Genomic DNA, 15,027 nt, shown 5'->3' on the forward strand with positions numbered 1-15,027 from the left:
TACACATGATTGTCGCGAAGTCAATTTGCACGTATAATTCTTTTACCTTTAGCTTCTCAATTACGTTAATATGACATTTGATTATAGTCATGTTATAGTAATGTATGTATGTATGTATGTATGTATGTATGTATGTATGTATGTATGTATGTATGTATGTATGTATGTATGTATGTATGTATGTATGTATGTATGCATGTATGCATGCATGCGTGCGTGCGTGCGTGCGTGCGTGCGTGCGTGTATGTATGTATGTGTGTGTGTGTGTGTGTGTGTATGTATGTATGTATGTATGTATGTATGTATGTGTGTGTGCGTGTGTGTGTGTGCGCGTGCGTGCGTGCGTGCATGCATGCATGTATGTATGTATGTATGTATGTATGTATGTATGTATGTATGTATGTATGTATGTATGTATGTATGTATGTATGTATGTATGTATGTATGTATGTATGTATGTATGTATGTATGTATGTATGTATGTGTGTGTATGTGTGTGTGTGTCTGTCTGTCTGTGTGTGTCTCTTTCTGTCTGTCTGTCTGTCTGTCTGTCTGTCTGTCTGTCTGTCTGTCTGTCTGTCTGTCTGTCTGTATGTATGTATGTATGTATGTATGTATGTATGTATGTATGTATGTATGTATGTATGTATTATTTATCTATTTGTGACTTTTACCTTGTGATAATAAAAAAGTACATGTTCGCATGTTTTCGCATGCATCAACATGATCGACGTTGGGTACGTTTCCGGAAGGAAATAGTTCCATGTAGGGTTGGGAAACTTATTAATGGCTACTAAATACGTCAAGGAAAACATTAGATGATAGTAAAATAGAGCGGATTGGGAGAATTTGAAGTTGATAGAGATAATTCATAATTCGAATTTCCTTGTTATAAACACAAAAAATACCCCAAACTAGTTGTTTCGCCCACTCAATTATGGGCTAAGTTTAGGTACCGGTATATCTTTCATCCCAGTTGTATATATAGGGACCCGGTAGGATAGAGCTCGATCGCATTGTGAAGAATGTAATCCTATTCGTCTATAAAGAAAGCAGGGAGTGTATGCAACCGGAGTTGAGCTGCTGTGCAGCTATCTAATCGGTCCCTACCTGGGTAAATGTACTTATAAAAGAGCTAGCTCTGTGTACATAGCGAGTGTCTATATATAAACGTTTACATTATTATCATCATCAGATATTAAATGGATGATCACATCCCGCTGTAGCTAGAACCATTTGTTTTAAAACTGTATTTTCGTTCGCTCTTAAATTGGTATGTTTGTAGTGGCGCGAGATAATTTCACTGTATAACGCTAACTTCTCTATGCAACAGTACTATAAATTTGTTTTTGTCATTGCTTATTCGAAATCTGTTCTCATCAGAGTGAAAGTTTACATTTTGTATTAAAAGTGCTGTCAGATTAATTTGTCCTGGTAGAATAAATATAGTCGTTATGTTTGTTAGCCTGATCTAATTCTGATCGTTAATAAGAAGGCTTCTGAGAAGCAAATTCGTGTTTGTCTTACGTTCGCGATGATCCCAGACAGTGAGTGCACGTTGTCCTGTATAATAATTAGATAGAAGATACAGTGAGAGATACGTATACCTAAAACCCAACGTGGATATCCTAAATGTAACATATACTCGATCAAATTTCTTTTCTCGAATGTCAATGAAGGATGAGGCCTACGCTGTCCATTGCCTTCTCATAATATCGTCTCATAGTATCACACAATGGCGCCACCCATGTCCAAAACAAGAAAGCATGACCATGTTCAGAAATCGGAAGAATTTTTCGATGGATGTTGAGAATTTTCAGAAATAATTTTGAGCGATAAGCAAAATGAGTGCCAACAATACGTTATTGCGACCACGTCTTTGTAAATGAACGTCCCAAAAAAATCCACTCACATGAATACATTTACATCAACCAATCAAGTCACGTTAATACATCTACGCCAACCAACCAATCAAGTCAAGTTAATACATCTACGCCAACCAATCAAGTCACGTTAATACATCTACGCCAACCAATCAAGTCACGTTAATACATCAACCAATCAAGTCACGTTAATACATCTACATCAACCAATCAAGTCACGTTAATACATCTACATCAACCAATCAAGTCACGTTAATACCTCTACATCAACCAATCAAGTCACGTTAATACATCTACATCAACCAATCAAGTCACGTTAATACATCTACGCCAACCAATCAAGTCACGTTAATACATCTACGCCAACCAATCAAGCCACAACCAACCCAGTCACGTTAATATACCCACATTGCCTGATCAAGGCGCGTCAGTTTGTTCAACCAATCAAGTCGTATTAGTTCACCTATATTAACCAATGGAGTTGCGCCAGTCTTCCCATATCATTCAATTAACAGTCACGCCATTCTGCTTTACTGCATCAATCATGGAGTCCTTTCTGCTTCCGTGCATCAACCAATCAAGGTTCGTTAATAAATTTACACCATCCGATCTACAGTCACGTTAGTTTTGCACAGATCAACCAATCAAGTCACTTCAGTTTGCCTACACTAACCAATCGGGTCTAGAAAGGGTTGGAGAGATGGAGCGAGAGCGAAAGACATGGAGAGATGTACATGTCTATCGCAAACCGAAAATACACCCGAATATTGTGGCCGTATGTTTAATTTATCCAAACAGCTCTGGTTTGACGCTAGTTCATTGATACATGTAACACCTTACAAACTATACAAACTATAAATCACTGATTCGGAGCTAATTTTGTATTGCATGGTATGAATGTTTTGGAATGTATATCATACCTATCGCACCACTGTCAGAAGAGGTCATTTTCCTGATACAAAAATAATCCATTTCAAATTGTTTTAAGTTCACAATGCTAAACCTGAGTATTTTGATATTTCACTTACATCTTTACATAGAGGAGATCAAAAGATTTCTAAAAATGTATGGTTTATTGTGTGTTTAACATAAACATATCAAATAAAACGCAAACGAATGTGACATCCTCTTTTGGGCGGTCTAGTACCTTAAAGGAAATTTAAAGTCAATGTTCTGCCTTTGGAACACTTATTTGAACACTGCTGTCAACTTACCCTATGATTTGGGGGGATAAAATACATAGCACCTCAGTAACTTACTCAGCTTTTAAAATATTGATGTGTTCAACCATTTTTAAAACAAGAGTTATGGAAAACCATCAAGTGGTGATATCATGAATTTCTAATCACTTTGCTCTGACACCCTTTGTATTTGTATTTCCAATCAACTTAGCCGAATAATTTTACAAAATAAATGCACGTGACAGCCCAGTTATACCACATGTCTGTCTGTCTGTCTGTCTGTCTGTCTGTCTGTCTGTCTGTCTGTCTGTCTGTCTGTCTGTCTAACTAACTAACTAACTAACTAAATGTAACTAACTAACTAACTAACTAACTAACTAACTAACTAACTAACTAGTTCAGTTGTATTTCAATCTACGAGGCGGCTAGATTAAACAATGTTGCCGAAAAGGCATAAGAAGCAATATGTGAGATGAAAGATGATAATTTCATACGATTAGGCACGTATCTCGAGTATACTTTCATGTTCAATTTCAGCTTAACTTGTGTGTAAGGAATTTAATTGGTATTAAAATCACCCCTTGTTTGGTAAGTCACTATTCTTATCTAATAAAGTGTGGCCGGTCTACAACAAATTGTGGACCTCCACCAACATTCGGGAAGTTTTAAAAGTGTGAACGAGGACGAATTTTGTGGCGGTGATTGACAAAAATCTTTTTAATTGACATCTAGGCGTTCAAGGAAGGTTTACTACGAAGTGTATTGCTCGTTTACATTCTATGTGATTGATAAACATGCGTCAAAGTCGATGTGCATGCGTGTCCTTTATGCGGCATCTCGCTACACCGTTTTAGTCCTTTTTGTTTGTACCATTGAATATGAAGTCACCTTTGCGAATTACTTGTGTATAGGAAAGTAAAGCGTTTGACTGCAACAAGGTCTCCCCTGTTGCAGTACACACTTTCAATACAATACCTATGGAGTCTATGCAACGTATAGAACGTAAATGTGCTATCGAAGCAAATCGTGTTTTTTTTCATCTACTCATATCGACAATGTCTTTCATCTGGTCTTTACAGCCTGTCCATTTTCAGTAACGCTACTAGAATTCCCTTATGACTGGAGATGCTATCCAATTTATGAAGTAGATCGAGCTAGATAACAGAGTAATGCGATGTCAGGTATTCCCGGAACAAATCCTTCAATCATAATGGCAAGTCTAATCTAATCTATGTGATCTTGTCTACAACTATTCTTAGATTGATTGTACTCGCTCATTTCAGATATGCGATGCATCAAATATTTCAGACTGTTCATTACAATTTGATCGAAAATTAATGCTGTTTAACTCTATCTTTGAAAACAACTGTTTGATATATTCTATAAACACAGGAATTTTTTGTGTGTGAAGAGCGTCTTAATGTCGGGGGGACAAAACAGATACTAACCTTTCATATAATTATATTCTTCTCTTTTATGGACCGCGTGGTCGTAAAATGATTTCCAATTTAGCAAAAAACCCGGCTTAATTTTAAGTGTTGAGCACTTAAGTTCAACAAGAAAGTAAATGCCCTTCTAATTCAAGAACACGGATTTACCCCGACCTCGATATTTCATTCGAATCAAGACAATTAGACGAAAAAGTGGGTCTATGGTATTTCAAAGGCGCCAATAAGGGAAGATCTATATATAATCGTAGACATTACACAAAATCCTCTTCAAAGTAGATTTGTTATTTTAATCAGTGGATATTCACGTCAACGACGTTTTTGTAATCGCGTCATATTGTTTTATTTTGTTAATTTTAATTTTCTTTAAATTCGAAATAATTGTGAAAATAAAATGAATTGAATTTTATTAGTATTTCTGAAAGAGATATATTGAAATAAAGAAATGTTAGTTTGACATCATACAAAATGGTTTCTTATAAACCTAGAAGGCTTGAAATTGCAGTCTGGTGCACTGCTTAGGTAAATACTTGAGATTATCTTCGATCTTGAAAATCTTACCTGCATGCTATAAGTTAAGAATAATCGGGGTTTGTGGCCACAAAGTAGTCTCGACTCCAAAATAAGTCGTAAGGCAGATACTTATATGTGTATATACGTGGACACTGGGGATGGTATTAAAAATTCATTTATTGCACGAATAGAATCAATGGATGACCTCGCAATATCTCTATGAGTCATAATTTCGAAATTATGATAAAACCGTAAAAGACAAGCTCATAGTTGCTGTACATATATAGGGATGTATCCGATGGATTTTAAGGCATCGATGTCAGAAATGATGGAGTAAGTGACAAAAGCGACATGTACGAACATGCTGTTTTGAGAAAAATGCCATTTCGGGCCCTATGACTATGTCAAATTTAATTCACAATGTTTCCCCAGGATAATTTTGATGGCATCGGAGGAGAATAGCAAACTATAGGAAAATATCATCGGGGCTTTTGAGAAATGGGTAACATTTTGAAAATGTCGAAAAACAAATTACTTTTACTCGAGGCCCTTCATTTGGCTCTGTACTAATTGTAATTCGCATTTTGGCTAGTTATCTTTCAGAATAAAGGTTGTCCGTTTGTGAGATCAGAAATCACACATGAAGAAAATTAAATTGTTTAAAGTGAAAAATGGCATTCAGCCCTTTTGGGAATAATATCTTCAATGTAAACATTTGGTGTTAGTTAGTGTATATATAGAAACAGATACTGCATAATACAAAAGGATATCGGATATACGCCAGTTCATGAATATGTCATTTATCACTGCTTTATGAAACAACTGTCATACAATGACTCCGGCCAGTTGTTTCAAAACTTTGTACGGTGCCCTCTGACTTTTTTTTATTGATTTTAACCAAGAATGGGTTTGAATTTTCGAAGCAACAGCAAAAGCTTTAAGATTTCTGTTCCCGAGCCTCCCTACTACCTTAATACACTGATAAACGTTAATTACATCTTTGTTGGACGATCCCTCACGTTGGACACAACTTACGAAGTTTCTGACACCAAACCACTTTGTAATCAGATCCTGACACGGATTGAGATGATTCGGTTACATACTAGGTTCAATAACCATATATTTACTGCAAGTCGGTGATTACGTTAATTGATGACGAGAGACTCGTTGGAGACTGATTACATTGAGTACACAACCGATTACATCCTTTCTCTGAAGCCGGATGTATTATTAACATTCTTTGGCGAAATAATCACACATAATGCAAACCAACTAAGGTTACATCAAATTGACGGCGTCTTGTTTAAACTAGTGGTGAGGTATGTCATAGGAGATATATGGTAACAGAGTGTAATTTTTCGGTGGGAGTGTGCACGTGGTGCGCCTGGCAGCTAGCGTGCTAGGTTTTTAAATAGAACTATATGTACTTGATGGGGATATGGGAGATGCCTGATGGCAGAGTGAGACCTGATGAGAGGAGTTTTGGGTTGATGATTGGAAAAAAGTACGTTGGGGCATGTGGAAGATGCTTGACAGCATGAGTGCTAGGTGTGTCATATAGAACTACAAAGTGGAGACATAAGAAGTGCCTGGGAGTAGAGTCCTAGGTTTGTCAGGAGAACCAATAGGTGGGCCATGGGAGATGCTTGACAGCAGAGTGCTAGGTTTGTGATGTGAAATACTGAATGGAACATGGGAAATAACTGCCAACAGTGTGCTAGATTATGTGATTAGAACTAATGTAATGGCTCGAGGCAGTGAGATGTCTGAAGGCAACTTGGTAGGGTTAAGATTAGAATCATAACGGGGACGGGGAATGTCTGACAATGGAGTGGGGAGGGAGTGTCTGACAACAACGGAATGTTAGGTTTGTGATTATAAATACTGGATGGGTATATAAGGGATGCTTGGCAGCAGAATCCCGGCTTTGCGATTAGAAATACTGAGCTGGGATATGGGAACTGCCAGATTGCAAAGTACATGGTCTGTGATAAGAAAGAAGTACTGAGCTGGGGGCATACCTGACTGCAGAGTGCTAGGTTTGTGATTAGAACTTCTAGAGGGCTATGGAATATGCCCGGTGACATAGTATTTGGTTGGTAATTAGAACTACTGGGTGGGATGTGGAACATACCTGACAGCAGCGCTGAGAGTGGTATAGCTTGTCTACTGAAGAGATATGAATCCACAAAACTCTTTCTAAATAGTGATAATGTAGTGGACCTGACACAGATCCAGGAAGTAGACAGGATATTTAAAGCTGAGAGCTATGTTTGTGAGCAGACCTACTTACTGTTGGCATAGATAATGACTGGTGGCAGAGTATCGTGTTTGTAATTAAAAGCACTATATAGGACACAGGCAAAACTGTACCTTTATCTTTAAAATTTCAAAGAGGCGACACTGGATGGGAGATACTTGACAGCTAGCAGGATGCTAGGGAGGAACTACCATTATATGGGGACATATAAGACACCTGACGAAGTTTGCGATTAGAAATACTGGATTGGCATATGGGAGTTGTCTGGTTACAGAGTGCCAAGTTTGTGATCAGAAGTACTGGTTGAGGGCACAGAAGATGTCTTATGGTAAAGTGCTAAGGTTGTTTTAAAGTAACTGGTGTAGACATTGGAGATGCCTGATAGCAGATTGCTAAGGTTGTGTTAAATCTGCTTGGTGTAGACATTGGAGATGTCTGATAGCAGATTGCTAAGGTTGTGTTAAAACACCTGGACAGGACATGAAAAAGATATGCCTGATAGCAGAGTGCATGCTGGGGCTGTGTTAAATCTACTAGGTGCTGACATGTGAGATGTCTTATTGCCTAGTGCTAGGGCTGTGTTAAATCTACTGGGTGTTGACATTGGAGATGCCTGATAGCCAGAGTGCTAGGGCTGTGTTAAATCTACTGGGTGTTGACATCGGAGATGCCTGATAGCCAGAGTGCTAGGGTCGTATTGATAAATACTGGGTGTTGACATGGGAGATGTCTGATAGCCAGAGTGCTAGGGTCGTATTGAAACTACTGGGTGTTGACATGGGAGATGTCTGATAGCCAGAGTGCTAGGGTTGTTGTGATGTCAGAGTGCTATTGCTGTGTTAATCTTACTGGGTGTAGAGATGGGAGATGCCTTATGGCAGGGTGCTATTTCCTTGTTAAACTTTCTGGGTGTAGAGATGGGAGATAGCAGGGTGCTAGGGCTATGTTAAAACTACTGGGTGTTCACATATGAGGAATGTCTGATAGCATGAGTGATGGGATTGTTTTAAAACTACTGGATGGGGACATTGGATGTGCCTTAAAACCAGAGTGCTAAAGGCATGTTAGAACTACAGGGTTTGAACATGGGGGTGATTGGCAGCAGACTTGTATAGTTGTGATAAGAAGAACAACGACCATTCATAAAACAGCTGTATTAAGTAAATTGGAAATTAGTGAGGATTGATATGCAGATTAGAATTAAATGTTGATTAAATCCATTCAGTAGTACACGATTATGGGACTATTATCTCATACCCATCTTGAGTTGATGGTTGTCTTTACGCAAGACATGGAGACACAGAAAGATACAATCACTCGTTAATGCACTATTAATGCTGTGTCGAAAGACATGACCATTTTTTAAACTTCGGTAAACTGCAAGTCAATTAAATAATTAGGTTTCTTAACAGGTATTTGAAGTAAGGAAAGAAGTCCCGCAATTGGAAGATTTTACCGTCCATCTCTGAGTCAAGTACAGTAATGAGTTTTCTTTTGAAGTATTGGCCCAATATGCCCTCTTCACAGCACATTGCCGATTTTGACAACACACACAAAACACTTGACAATGACTCATTTCAGCTGAATCAATCGGGTCATCAGATCTGTCTATCAAATTTGCGCGTTGGGGCTTTCTTTATTTCACTATTATCTTTTAATTTGAACTCAGCTGTTCAATTTACACAATGGCACACTAGGAAATTGCGCCTGCGTTCTTTGTGCTAGTTCTCAGTACGTATCATATATATGATAAGGATTCGTACAGTAATAACTGAAATGAAAAGACAAATACAATATATGTTTTCAGGCTTTCATACACGACTAATATTCAACTTGAAAAAGATAAAAAGATGTGTGGGCAACCCACGTGACTCTATTATAGTTGTAAAGTTATCATATGACGATAATGATAAAGACTCTCTCTCTCTCTCTCTCCCTCTCTCCCTCTCTCTCTCTCTCTCTCTCTCTCTCTCTCTCTCTCTCTCTCTCTCTCTCTCTCTCTCTCTCTCTCTCTCTCTCTCTCTCTCTTACCTTTATCGGTACACTGACCCTCTGTGGAGCATAAAGTCCATTGCAGGATCTCTAAATACATAGGAGTAAAGTTGCAACCTCTATCATATCAGGTCCCTAATCATACAGCTGGGTCGACTGTGGCAAAATCTTGCCCAAATACTTTAAACATTAAGAAACAAACGGCAGCGAACGAGGCTCGAACTAAACCAGTAACTTGCAGATTTATCATGAATTCACAACAGATATTTCATGTAGAGAGAGGGGTTTTGACAACACTTAGGAGAAAATGAATTCAATTATATCTTGAATGGAAATAAAAAATCTATTCAGATTTCCATTTCGTTATATGAATGTTACGTCTTTACGAAAACGTTTGGATCGTCCAAGGCAGTCTTAAAGTGGCCATATGAATGAGGGAATTGGTATTTATTTTTGGATTTTTTTAATTTATAAAACAATTCTATCACGGCATCCTACTTGAGATATCAATGTGAAACGACAAAGACTGTGTTTGTAACTCAATACCTGTTGTAGCTCAATGTGTAAAAAGTGTGTTATTGTACGTACAATAACAAATATGTTGCATGTTTATTAATCTTTTGCAATGTTTTGAGTTACACACACGGACTTGGCATATTGGTTTAAAAGAATTGTTTAAAACTATGAAATAAATACCCAATCCTCATCCATATGGCCATTTTTAAACGTCTTTAAAGTTGTACATCGAAATGCACGAAGCTAATCGAAAATCTATCTTAATACACAAAATTGATATGTAGAGCCACAGGATGATGACTCGGAAAAGACATTCTGGCGATTAAATAGTATCTTGAACTTTATGTATGTGAGACACACATTTGTTATAAAGTCATGTTCACACTAGCCTTAATTAGGTAACTGAAACGGGAATTACAGAGCCATCTGCGTCCACGGTAAAAATGAGAGGTTCGTTTAAGCTGAGAGTCTAGAAAAGTAACTTAATTCAGCTATGCCAATCTACAAAAAAGAAACAGTAATATATTTAGTGAGATTAACTTATCATCGATTTTCCTTAAGCCAAACTGATAACAGAAGAATAGAGCTAGAATACAGAGAAGCTGTCAGGAATATCGGACCCCTTGCTCTCCTACTCTCAATTAAGTTGTATCTGCAGATGTGATGAGTATCCCTCGAAGTTTGTTGATTGGTGTGTGAGAGGGGAAGGGAAGGGAGAGATCTGCTCATGGCACGTTGGAATTGATTAAGAGTTAAGGACCATCCGAGCATGATCTATTTTTAATCGCCAAAATTGCACTCAAGTTTGGTGGTGAACATATTTAGGTAAGAGATAACTACATATTCACTTGTGACAGTCGCTTGTATTCATTTGGTCTAAAGGTGACTGCTCTAAAACTAGTACTGTTTCTGGCACTAGGCGTTACTGAATAAAACGAGAGACAGGTTGGTGAATTTGATGTGGTGGGCAGGATTGGGGGTGAATTATATTATATTCATTCAAAATTTCTTTCTCAAAGAAATGAATCGATTTTCGTTGTCTAGCATCCTGACTATAAATGGAATGTAGTTGTTCAGCTCCTGTCAGTAGCAATAAATATCGATTTCGTTAAAATTAGAAAAGGCTTTTAAATTTATCATCTTTTGGTCGATCGATCGATCGATCGATCGATCAAACAAACTAACATGACATGTTTGGGAAGATGGTAGTGATAGCGAGGGGAGGGGGGGGGGTGTGTGGGACTTCTGCCCGATGTTACTATCATCATGGGCATGGGTGGTGTTGGTGACGCGGCGGGGTGATTCATTTCGGGTAGAAAATAATCCCTTCTTTTTGAGAAATGTCGATGTTATCATCTTTATATTATCTGACGCGAATATCAAAGTAACTTAGATTTGCAATATTCATGCATCCCCCCCCACCTACAGTGTGCCATACAATGACAATAAACTTATAGAAATACAATCTAAAAAATAGAAAGCTGGTAACAGTTTTTCATAACTGAAATGAACAATCACGAAATAACGAACAAAGTGGTCTAGCAGACTCACAGAAAGCATCTTGTATGGTAAATATGTCAGGCATCTTCAATTCTTCACATTCATATTCCAATAATAGTCTTCCTTTTGATTTTGTCGGGTCAGTTGTTCCACAAGAATTGATCTCGATTAACCTGCTGGGGGCGCCAAGAATAGACATTACAAAGAAAAGCCGAGGCAAGGCCAAAAGACGTAATTACTGTTATTTTATGTAAGACACAGTTTTTACATTGACAAAAGATTAAGAACCGGTTTAAGCCTTTCCATTTTCTTTCTCAATTCAGCATTAAACACTTTAAATGATCATAGCCAAAGTAAATTTCAAGCGCCTTTACAGTTTGTTGCGTCCACTTCGGCCCTGTTGGAGTATCTGCCTTTAATAGTTTTCCAATTCGTTCCAAGCCAAATTCTTCCGCAGTCATCTAGTACTGCAAAGTCAGACTGCATATGACGTCACAACAAAGTGCACATTCAGCTATTACTACCAAATCAAACTACATATGACGTCACAACAAAGTGTACATTCAGCTACTACGACCGAATGAAACTGCATATGACGTCACAACAAAGTGTACATTCAGCTATTACTACCAAATCAAACTACATATGACGTCACAACAAAGTGCACATTCAGCTATTACTACCAAATCAAACTACATATGACGTCACAACAAAGTGCACATTCAGCTACTACTACCGAATCAAACTGCATATGACGTCACAACAAAGTGCACATTTATCTATTCCTACTATATCAAACTACATATGACGTCATAAAAAAGTATACATTCATCTATTTGTACTATTTCAAACACCATATGACATCATAACAAAGTGTACATTAATATATTACTACTATGTAAAACTGCATATGACGTCATTTAACAGAGTGTACGTTCATCTAATAGCATAACTACTATATCACACTACATATGACATCATAAAAAAGTGTATATTCACTTATTACTACCATGTACCAAATCAAACTACACATGACGTCATAACAAAATGTATTCATCTATTACTTATATATCAAACTATATACAACGTCACAACAAAGTGTACATTCATCAAATACTTTTATGTCAAACTATATATGACATCACAAACAAGTGTGCATTCATCTATTACTTATATATCAAACTATATATGACATCATAACAAAGTGTACATTCATCTAATACTACCAGCTACCAAGTCAAACTACACATGACGTCATAGCAAAGTTTACATTCATCTATTGCTTTTATGTCAAACTATATATGACATCATAACAAAGTGTACGTTAATCTATTACTTATATATCAAACTACATATGACGTCATCACAAAGTGTGCACTCATCTAGAACTAAGTAATGGTAAAATGTACGTTTATCTATTTGTCATATATCACACTTCACACACTAGAACGCAGTAGCAAATACTACCGTACTGTATTGTCTTTTTATGTTATACCTTTATAGGTTGTCACGGCACTACTTCCGTTTGTATAGAGAAGATGAAGTTCATTTATCTGGAAAGGGACCTCACTGTTAATGACTAATCACTTTTATTTGTTTTTCACTGTTGTTTGGATAAAACCACTTACCATTCCCCGGCGAATCTCGGTAATTATTCTATGACTGTCTTTAAAATGGGGGGCTTTATTCAGTTCATCAAGATAAACTACTTGAAATGTCAAAATATCTAAAATACTGTAAATAGGAATTATTTTGTTGCATTTTTCGCGAAGGGTGCCTTTTAAATTTCGTCGTGATACAGAAACAATTGAAAATAAAATTACACATGGACTGAAATTTGTCAATCACTGTAATTATGCTAATCACTGTGATGTGACAAAGAGATTATTATTCTCTGTGTTAACTGTATGTTTAGTTCAGTAGTTGCAATAATGAGTTTGGATGTGAAAAAAACCTCACGTCACGTCAAGATACGAAATATTCATTTTGACATGTCGCCACCTTATGTCAGAAATTGATTATACTTTTGTTTTCCAGAATAACACGCTTGCTTTCACAAACAAATGTATATATGTGTACTCTCATACCTCAAGGCGCCAAGGCTACATTCATAAATAATAAACATATGTGTGTGTGTGTTTGTGTTTGTGAGGGGGGGGGGGTGTTGCGTAACTTAAGCATACACGTCCCTTTCATATACCTCCCAACTTCATTCACTCCTCTCTGATTGAAAAACGATTGAAGTATCCACTATTGTACGCAACACATATAAGTGAAATCAACATGATTGTCTACTTTTTAAGCTTTAATTAAAAAAAAACACTTCAAATTTACCAAAACTAATTACATTTGGTTAAAGTAATTAGTTTTGGTAAATTTGAAGTTTTTTTAATTAAAGCTTAAAAAGTAGACAATCATGTTGATTTCACTTATTTGTTTGTTGGGACACATACCGAGTTTAAACGTTTTGGGGGCGCACCGTTTACTGTGTATTCAAATATACATTCAGTGAAAGCCTACTTACTGAAGTATATACTTTACCATCACATACAATTGACTGAATTCAAACTTGGCATTAGGATATAGCTTATAAACGATCCAGTGACGTAATTTATCATACGTATAAAAAATTGAAGGATATCCCTACTATGCAATCAACTATTCCAATAATGCTACTAGACAATTGTAATGTCACTGAAGGCATGCATATACGTTAACATTTTAATTGAAGTGTTTCATACATTGAGTAAAATATTTTTATAAAAATCAGCTTGTGCCACTGTCATATTGATTGAATCCTTTGAATTTGATCCAAACCAAAATATTTAAAAAAAAATCTAGTTCACTTTATCTTAAGTATTTTAAATATTTTCCGACATTTTTCAGTTTATCTGTACATATAGCTGTAGAGAAAATGGCAATAGCTGTGTAGATTCTACCTTTGTCTTTTTCCCAAGAAAAAACAGCGAACTTTTATCTCCTATATGGTATGTGGAAACATATATAAACCATATGTGCAGGGGAGGTGTTAGGTAGCCGTGTAAAACATGGAGCAAGGACAGTACTATTATAGAAGAAAAAAAGAAGAGTTCTCTGTATAATGGAATTTCAGAAAAAAAGGTGACATATAACTCAGCAACATGTACACTTTAAATTGCATCGACACAATATAAAACATTACACTCTAGCTGTATTCATTGTAGCAGAACGGTAATGCGTGGATGGGAAATATTGAAAATGTGCCAATCTTAACTTAAAAGTCTTAGATGAAACGTATTCACTTGTCGTGAATACTTTGGAATTGATTTAACCATGCATGCATCTTGATATACCTACACGAAGTGTCATTCTAAGAGAGCTTTACCTTCTACTTTAGTACGAGAAGGTCAAACATGTCAGTTTCATCAAGAGTGCTGAAAAGGAAACTCCTAAATCACAATCTGTAGCGAACGACTTATCTATTTATTTATCTATCTATCTATCTATCTATCTATCTATCTATCTATCTATCTATCTATCTATCTATCTATCTATCTATCTATCTATCTATCTATCTATCTATCTATCTATCTATCTATCTATCTATCTATCTATCTGTCGATCTGTCTGTCTGTCTGTCTGTCTGTCTGTCTGTATGTCTGTCTGTCTGTCTGCCCGTCCGTCCGTCCGTCCGCCTGTCCGTTTAACTGTGAGCACCACATGTCCTATAAATATTGATATGAGAGCCCCCTACT

This window comes from Glandiceps talaboti, chromosome 2 (genome assembly GCF_964340395.1).
Source record: "Glandiceps talaboti chromosome 2, keGlaTala1.1, whole genome shotgun sequence".
Lineage (NCBI taxonomy): Eukaryota > Metazoa > Hemichordata > Enteropneusta > Spengelidae > Glandiceps > Glandiceps talaboti.